Source organism: Prionailurus viverrinus, unplaced genomic scaffold, assembly GCF_022837055.1.
Source record: "Prionailurus viverrinus isolate Anna unplaced genomic scaffold, UM_Priviv_1.0 scaffold_38, whole genome shotgun sequence".
Classification (NCBI taxonomy): Eukaryota; Metazoa; Chordata; class Mammalia; order Carnivora; family Felidae; genus Prionailurus; species Prionailurus viverrinus.
This window is the reverse complement of record NW_025927606.1, coordinates 1,917,903-1,926,338: the sequence shown is the minus strand read 5'-3', so window position 1 is coordinate 1,926,338 and position 8,436 is coordinate 1,917,903. Positions and strand designations below refer to the sequence as shown.

General features: G+C 51.9%; 1 long non-coding RNA gene across 1 annotated transcript in view; it reads left to right on the top strand.

Annotated features, from left to right (window-relative positions):
* Nucleotides 1-1,900: 1,900 nt before the first annotated feature.
* LOC125158811 (uncharacterized) overlaps nucleotides 1,901-8,436 on the top strand; it is a 109,725-nt gene continuing 103,189 nt past the window's right edge. Inside the window, exon 1 of the long non-coding RNA XR_007149516.1 lies at nucleotides 1,901-2,280. This is a non-coding gene — a long non-coding RNA (uncharacterized LOC125158811). The remainder of the gene's footprint in view (nucleotides 2,281-8,436) is intronic.

Sequence of the window (8,436 nt, the reverse complement as noted above, 5' to 3'; positions counted from 1 at the left end):
GAGGTTTAAAGGATTTTCAAAAAACGAACAATACCCGTGTTCTGTTTGGGGAATGTGAGTCCTTAGTTTACACGGACGGCTGTCTACACAGCATTTGGGCGACAGCCAGCTTTCCAGGGTGAATAAGCACCTCAAAAGGGACAAATATGTTTCGCACCCTGTCAGTGAAAAAGAGGCTCAAATGCTGAGAAATAAATATATAGAAAGGGAAGAAAGAAAGAAAAGTCAAGGAGACCCTGACGACCTTCATCTCCAAAAGAGCTAAAGACAAGCTTTGTAGTACTCTTCGTTATACTGAACAGAGTCTTATTCTAACTCCCCTGTGGTGCTGCTCCCAGGTGAATTTTTCTAAAGTATCTCTCTTGAGATTGAACCAGGCACTTCACTCCTTAGGCCTGTTTCCTCATCTGTACAATGGAGGTAACTACAGGTCCTCATTCACAGGGTAGTTATGAGAACTGAATGGGTGGATCTATGCAAAGATCCTAGACTAGGGCCTGGTACCTGTGGGTTCCATGTGCTGTTCATTGTCACCACCGTCACCACCACCATCCCCATCCCCATCATCATCCCTATCACCATCATCATCATCATCATCATCATCCCCATCCCCGTCAGTAGCACCGTCACCACCATTACCATCATCACTGTCACCGTCACCATTACTATCGTCATCGCCGTCATCGCCATCAACACCAGAAGCAGCAGCAGCAGCATTACCATCAGCAGGTACAAACTTCATCTGACGGAGGCAATGAAAGCAGGTCTCAGGGAACCACCCTCTGGTTAGTGTTAGACGGTGGCCGTTCAGTGGGAGATCAGCTTGACTGCTGAGCACAGGCCTAAAATTTCAGGATCTTGCTGTTTACCTGGCTTTTACCCCAATGAGGCACAGCCATGGAAGGCCATACACTCCACACACCCATGCATTTGACCTCTTTCTTGAAAACTCCCTGGTTCTCTTCTGCTGTAAGGACCATGACATAAATGTGGTGCTTGGCTGGACAGTTCTCAAGAATTCAAGCAGTATCAGACTTGATCCTCTATTGCCAGGGTTGCAGAAGAGCGAACGCCAGAATGTCGACAGTGGCCACCCCTGAGAGCGGTATTAAAAATAAGGTGCCCGCATGTCTTGGTTGGCCCCAGTCAGCCTTGGTTTATGCCTAGCATCTGGCGTCATTATTCACAGTGCCCCCTCCCATTGCCAAAATGTCTCAGTTTGGATAATAAATTATATGAGCACCATAATGTTGAGTGATTTCTATGTTCTTTTGGCTCATTGTTACTTTCTAAGCTTTCAACAGGAAACTTTTGTCATTGAGTACAACAACACAAGCGACACAGTCCCAGCCCAGGTGCCACTTTCCCTAGAAAAAGCTCCCTGTGCCCCCAGCACGGGTCTCTCGAGGCAGGATGCTTGAGTCCCCGGCTGTGTTCCTTGCCAGACACATGGCAGGTGGGCGTTGAATACTGGCTGTCCAAGAGCAGGTTGGGAAGCCTCACCCTCAGCTCTTGGGTAACGGCTGTCCTCCTGGCAATGGTGAGAAATGAAAACAGTCCTAATATAGACATAACACAGAGCCTTCTCCCAGGATGCTGTCCCGTTTGCTGGGAGGTGTAAGGCGAGGCTTGCTCACGCCCCCCGAGAAGTTTGGCTCGCTCTGTCTGCCTGGTGCTTCCATCCAGTGGAGGCTCTTGATGCGGGAGCAGAAAAAAGTTAGCCCAGGAACCACGCCCAGGACTGAACTGCTGCGTCTGCACCTTTATACTCTGTGGGGTTTTAATAAACTCCTGCCTGCTTTTGTAGGGATTTTTTTCCACCCGCCTTTGAACTACCTTAGAACAATAACGTGCTCTCTTTTGACAGGTTGGCCCGGTGGGAAGATTGACCTTATTTCCATTCTCCTACTGAAAGTGACAGTGCAGCCAAGTGCCACTTCTGGGCCAGGGGGACGCTGTGATCAGATGAGAGACAGGTTCACACCGCTGCAGTGACCCTCTGGAAAAGGAAGCAACCGGGCATTTCCTCTGCACATTGTCTTTCTGCAAAATTACGAGTAAGGAATATTTGTACTGGATTGATTTTCCTTCCTTGCATGCCAGCAAAAACTTGCTAAGTTTAAGAGAAATGGAGAAAAAGTCTGCATTATTACATTTTAATGGGCAATCATGTTCAAGCAAACCAAAGTGCCTGATGACTTCCCCAGTCCCACATCTGCCCAGGGGCCATAACCACCCACACACCTAGAGGCCTGAGCTGTTCCGGGTCGCCGACTTTAGGTAAGTTGACTCTTCACGCAGTGGTTTTGTAGCCGGCCGCCCCTGGGCCCTCCCCCCACCCCCCACCTTCACTTGCTGCCTGGACGGCTCCTCCTAAGGTTTGGCTTGGTTGTGACTTTCCGGGACACCTCCCCTTGCCACCCCCAGTGCTCTGTTTCTCCCCATGCCTGCCACGGCCTTTAATGGTGCCTCCTGCTGTTTGACTTGTCCGTTTGCTGAGTCTCCGTTTTCCCCTCTAAGGAAAACTCCGTGAGGGCTGGGACTCGTAGTACTCATCACTGTAGATTCATTTCTGAGTGAGTGAATGCATGAATGAATGAATGAATGAATGAATAGTGGACGGATTATAGCTTGAAATGCCCGGTTCTCAAAGGCACAGTGCCTGTTGCTTCGCAGGGGACCGGGCTGGGCCGTCTCCAAGTTTCCTTCCAGTTTGTGATTCCAACACCACCCAAGGCCCTTTCTCTCCCCCAACAGCATCCACGACACCGGCTCAAATCCACCCCCTGTGGAAACTCTCCCCAAGCCCTCCCCTATCATGCACTCAGCACACAAACGTGCACTGAGCGCCAGCCGAATGCGAGCGCAGCACTTGGAGGGGGTTCCCTGTGGACAGCGCATGGAGGGGAGCAGGCTGCCCTGGGGAACAGAGACGCGGACGCAAGGAGCGGGGGACACGTGGGCTCTGTGGGTGAGGGATCTTCCCTCCATCACCCAGTCTCCTGTGCCAGACTGAGTTGGGGGTCTTCTGACGGAACCAAAGCATCTTAGTTGTGCAGATTTCCTCGTGTTTAAGACACTGTGCTCCATGCCAACCGGAGCCCCACAGACACTCTCTGAGGCCTTTTCTCTACTCGGCGTGGGAGCCACACGGCTTAAATGGTCAACAGCTCCATCCAGCACGAGGGCAGGGAAAACTGCTGGGTCACAGCTCCCTTCAGGAGGGCACTGAAAAGCAGGCGGCAAGTAGATGCTTAGGAGAGGAGGCCCACTAGGGAATGAGGGGGGAAACATCCATGGTGTACGTTTCTTCTTGCACGCATGGGCTATTTACCAAGGGCACGGACAGGCAGTGTTCGTAGAGATATCGGTGCTCCGAGTCAATGCCTAATACCTTGCCGGAGAGACCCATCTTCTGACTTCCTGACCCAGAACATTGTGCACACTCACACACCCACACGGTCACACACCCACACATTCACATGCGCCCACACATCCACACACTTGTACACACCCACATGCACACTTTTGTAAGCACACGCTCACACACCCCCACAGTCCACACGCAACCCCACACACTCACACACTTTTATAAGCACTCACACAGATACACCGACACTCACATACCACTCACATATTTTCACCCACATGCATTCACACACAAACACAATTGACACACCTGCACAAAGTCTCTCTCTCTGTCTCTCCCACTCTCTCTCTCTCATACACACACACACACACACACACTCCAAGAGATATTATCAAACCTAAGTCATTCCCCTCTTTTTTCAGAAAAATCTCTAAAAAGCTGCGTTCCCAAAATAAGCAAAACATGTGAGGTATGGAACACACCTTGTGGAAGGGCTGGGTTTCATTGGCCCACCGGTAAATCAAAACACATGGAAAAGTGCTACATTTAGGAACACACTGCGACTGTATTACTCCTCTTCTTACTGGTTCATCTCTAATCGGAACCAGCTGGTAATAAAGACTAGAGGTCACAGGAATCCACCCTTTGTTGAAAGCTGGGCCGGGGTGGATGCTGGAAGCTGACGAGCACCATGCAAACAGCTGTAATTGACTTGTGAGGTCAGGCTCTGGGTAGGACTCTGGGACAGAGGTGACGCTACAGCTGGTGCATAAAATGCTGGGCTCCTGGTTACCTGTGACTGTGTAAAGGGGAGCCAAAGAGAAAGGCGCCGGTTTACGAGGTTCCCCGCTGTGCCTGCCCCTGTTGACATGTCTCGGGCAGCTTTAGAATTGCACACTCTGGGCTAGCTCTTGGTATTAATTACAGTAATCGTAATGATGACGCCCTTAATGATGATGATGATGATGATGATGATGATGGTGCTGTTGTGGCTGATGGTGATGATGGTGATGGCGATGGTGGTGATGATGGTGGTGACAATGGTGTTGATGGTGGTGACAACGATGGTGATGGTGGTGATGCTGGTAATGATGATGGGGATGATGGTGATGATGATAATGATGGAGGTGGTGATGATGGCGGGGATGATGGTGACGGTGGTGGTGATGGTGAGGACGATGATAACGACGGTGATAATGACAGCAACCGTTAGTGACCCAAAGCGCATGGAGCATCTCCTCATCAAAGTGCTACAGTGTTCATGCTGGGAGAGTTGTGAGCCTGACATCATAACTGCGGTAACTTTCCTTTTTCCCTTGTGATGTATCGATTTTACACATTTTCCCCCCAAACAAGGAAACTGACTTCTGAATTTTGAATTCTAGAAATGGAACATACATACTTGCCACCCCAGCTCCCCTTCCTGCCTCTAATCAGCGCGATGGGCCCACCCTTTGGAAAATTGTGAAACATTAGGAGGGTCTGTAGCATATTTTTAGCAGCTGACACCATTCTACCCCCTTCCTCTTCCCGCAGGGTTGTGAGATACGTACCTTGTGTAACACACATCCTTTAACTTTATACACAGATTTTAAAAAGAATTGTATTAATTTGAGATCTTCTGGAGGGTTCAGCATCGTAGGTGGCACTGCTAGTCTAGACCTGGGGCCAAGACACCATCTACTCGTTTGCTGCGTCTTCTCCGGGGCCTGGGCGGGCCTTAGTGACCTTCTTACACAGAATCTGCACCTACAGTCACATTTCCTCTTGACACAGGGTATCTGGGATTCAGGACTGACTGCTGGAAGTCGGTGACATGAAATGGATCTGTCATTCCTGGAGATGTTGTAAAAGAAATAACACCAGGTCCTTCCATTTAAAGCTCAATCCCTTGACTTCCACTGACCGTGTAGCAAAAGTGTGGAGTTGATCGGAATGCACTGCATTTCTACATCACGAACGTAGAAAGATGGAACCACTTTGGTGGTGAGTACTCTGTACTCAGCTCATTCCATCCATTCAGGCAGGAAAACTACCGTTTGCAGTCAGACAGTCGATTCACTTTAGCTGTCAAGGTGGCCACGTGTCCGCTCTGCTTACAGCCCCTTACTGAGAAAAATGCCCCCTTCAGAGCATTGCCCCACCCCCGGCACTGTGCTCCACACCACTTTGCTGTTGGAATGTAAGCTCCACGAGGGCAGGGACTTAATCTGTCTCATTCCCTGCTGTTCCTCATTGTCTTGAACTATACCTGGTGCAAAGATGTTCGGTGTATTTATTGAATCAGTGAATGAGTGAGGGGCACCTACAGATTTCTGAGTCCCTGGATAGAAGGACGACATTCTCTTGGGGAAAATGTCCAGCTATGGTATCCCCTTGGCTATCTCCTTGAATTTGGAGAGAACAGCAAGGAGAGGAAGCCCCAACTTGTATTTCCAGTAAGAAATGCATGATTTTTACATTTGTTTTTGTGACCGCGGGAGCCCCCTTGTGATGAGTCACCTGCCAGCAGAGGTGCAGCTCTGGAAATCGGGGCGGCCCCTGACTGCAGTACGCCTTTCCCGCCATTTTTGGAGCTGGTGCCTATGAAGGGGACACACGAGGGCTTCACAAGTGGACCCGACGGAGCGTGGGCCTGGGGGTCTGACTTGCTTTCCTGGCGTGTTCCTCCTGCTTTGCTAAGGCAACGACAGGGTTCGAGCTCCTCTCTCGCGAATCAGGCCTCTTGGCCTTTCCTGGCTCCGATTTCGGCACCGTGTTGGGACCTGTCTCCACGGCAGGCTGGAAAGGGAGGGAACAGAGCTGTGTGTGTCTTTGGGGCAACAGGACAGGGATGTAAGAGTCTGAGGCTTCCAGACAGAAGAGCAAACACACCCCTCCCCACCCCCCGGACGTGGGCAACTGCTGGAGACCTACTTTGCAACATCTCTGGGAAGACTTTCCAACACCTGAGGATGATACTGGGTTTCCTTGGTGTGTCTGATGGATTCCAAAGCGGTGCATTTGCCCTGTTGAAGCTTCCTTGAAGTGACAAGGGCTGTCTTCTCTCAATGAACAGGATGCGCTGGGAGATGGGAATCTCCTTCTCATTAGGCATGATCCTTAATGCCTTAGAGGACCCATGTTGGCGAGGAATTTAGAGGGAGCATGGATCCCGAACGAGTGAAGTCTAATGAATGAAAACAGTCCTTTCCACACCCCTCAACCCTCTACCGAGCTGGTAAGGTGTCCAGGTGGATCACTGCCAAGAATTTGGACCCTCGCTCTGGAATGAAAAGGACTGAGAAATTTCTCTTGCCTTCAGAAAAGACACAGCTCCCCTTCTCTCTATCCCTGGCCTTCCCTCCAGATGCGCCTTTTAATGTGGTCCCCAAAGGGAATGTGAGACCACGACCTAGCTCGCGAAGGCCCCCAGTGGGGAAGGCTGGGCCGTAATGACGTTAGTGCAAACCGGCATCATTTTTGCCAACGCCAAAAGGAGTGTCGACACCAACGATCTCACCTTCCTTTGTCCTAAAAGAACACAGATTGTGTGCAAAAAGGCAAAGTGCCCAGCTCTCGCACTGTCACTCCCAGCCTCCCTCACCACTGTGGGATCCAGAGCGGCCGCCACCATCGCCTTCATTAACATTGTCTCGGTGAGGACCGAGGGAGAGTGGGTGGTGCCGAAGGAGCCCTGAAGCCACCCGTTGGTGCCGAAACAGATAGAGAGACATCTGTGACCAAAAGCGACAGCCGCGGAGCCTGGGTTCACATCCCAACAGGCCCCAGGTGTGCGTCCCGGGACAAGTGACTCTTCCCGTGCTTCTGTTTCTTCCCTGTCTGCAAAGCGGGGGTAATGATGGCACCCCAAGTGATGGAGGGGTGACGGGAGGGGCAGAAGACTGGGGGGGGGGCCCTGCTACTGAAGGTGTTATTGCCCCGATGGCCACTAGGAATGACAAAACCGCTTGATCTGCCCTTCCCAGGACTTCCTGGTGTTGCTGGCGGTCATCCTGTTTCTTTTCTCGAGTACGTCCTCGCCCTAAATCCAAGAAGACGCTGTGGAGACACTCATTTGCTTGGCACAGACCAGGGCGGGTGCCCAGGTGCAAACGAAAGAAGTCAGGCTGTTCGGGAAAAGAGGAGGACTGGCCGAGGGCGGGGGGCGGAAGCCGGGGAACACCCTCCGTGCACGTGGGCCACGGGTCTTCCTCAGCGCGCGCATGCACGCACACACCTGCCCCTTGGCCTGTGGTCTGCCCGTTCTTTCTCCCAAAATGCCCCGTGCCCCCTCTGCCGAGTCAGCCCCCCGCTAATACGGGAGCAGTAGACTGCCACTGTGTGCCTAGGCGGTGTTTCATTTACTTTCCGCGACGCCTCTGCAAAGCAAAGTAGCCACATCGCCTCCATTTTATAGATGAGGAGAGTGAGGGGTAGAGAAGGGAGTTCGTGGTGCCCAAAGTCACCCAACCAGTGTTCAGCAGACACCCCAGTCCCTTCTCCCCACTAGCTCCTTGAGGCGTCTTGGGGTTCCTTGGAACCTCGTTCGAAGACCACGGCCCTAGCCACTCTGTCCCGGGTCTGTCCAGTCTGCAGTGTGGTTACCAACGGGGCTTTGGTCGTCTTTTGTCGTGCCGAGGCGCTAAGGGGCAAAAAATGCAGCATGCGCTGTGCCCAGCGGGGATCACCAGGTGCTTTGACGGCAAAATGCTTTCCTTCCTAAATCTGGAAGTGGCTGGTCTTCCCCACAGGCACATTCTTGCCCACCCACAAAGCCTGGGACCTAAAGTTCTCTGGTTAACAAGCCCCCGAGGGCGCCGCGCTGAGGCCAGCAGGTACTTTTCAGGCAGCTGGTTGGAGCCCGACGCGAACTTTCCGCTGGCGCATCCCAAGGGGCAGCTTGGCTCGGTCTCCATGGCGACAGCATCAACAGGAAAAGGAGCAGGGGCCTCTGCCGTCCTTGGCGGGACGGTTCCCCATTTCCCTTTAGGTCTGGCGCTGCCTCACCGATGGAATAAAAATGGAACGCGGGATATATTTACACTTGCCGAGTTAGCAGCTGAAAAGCTCATGTGTTTGCTGAA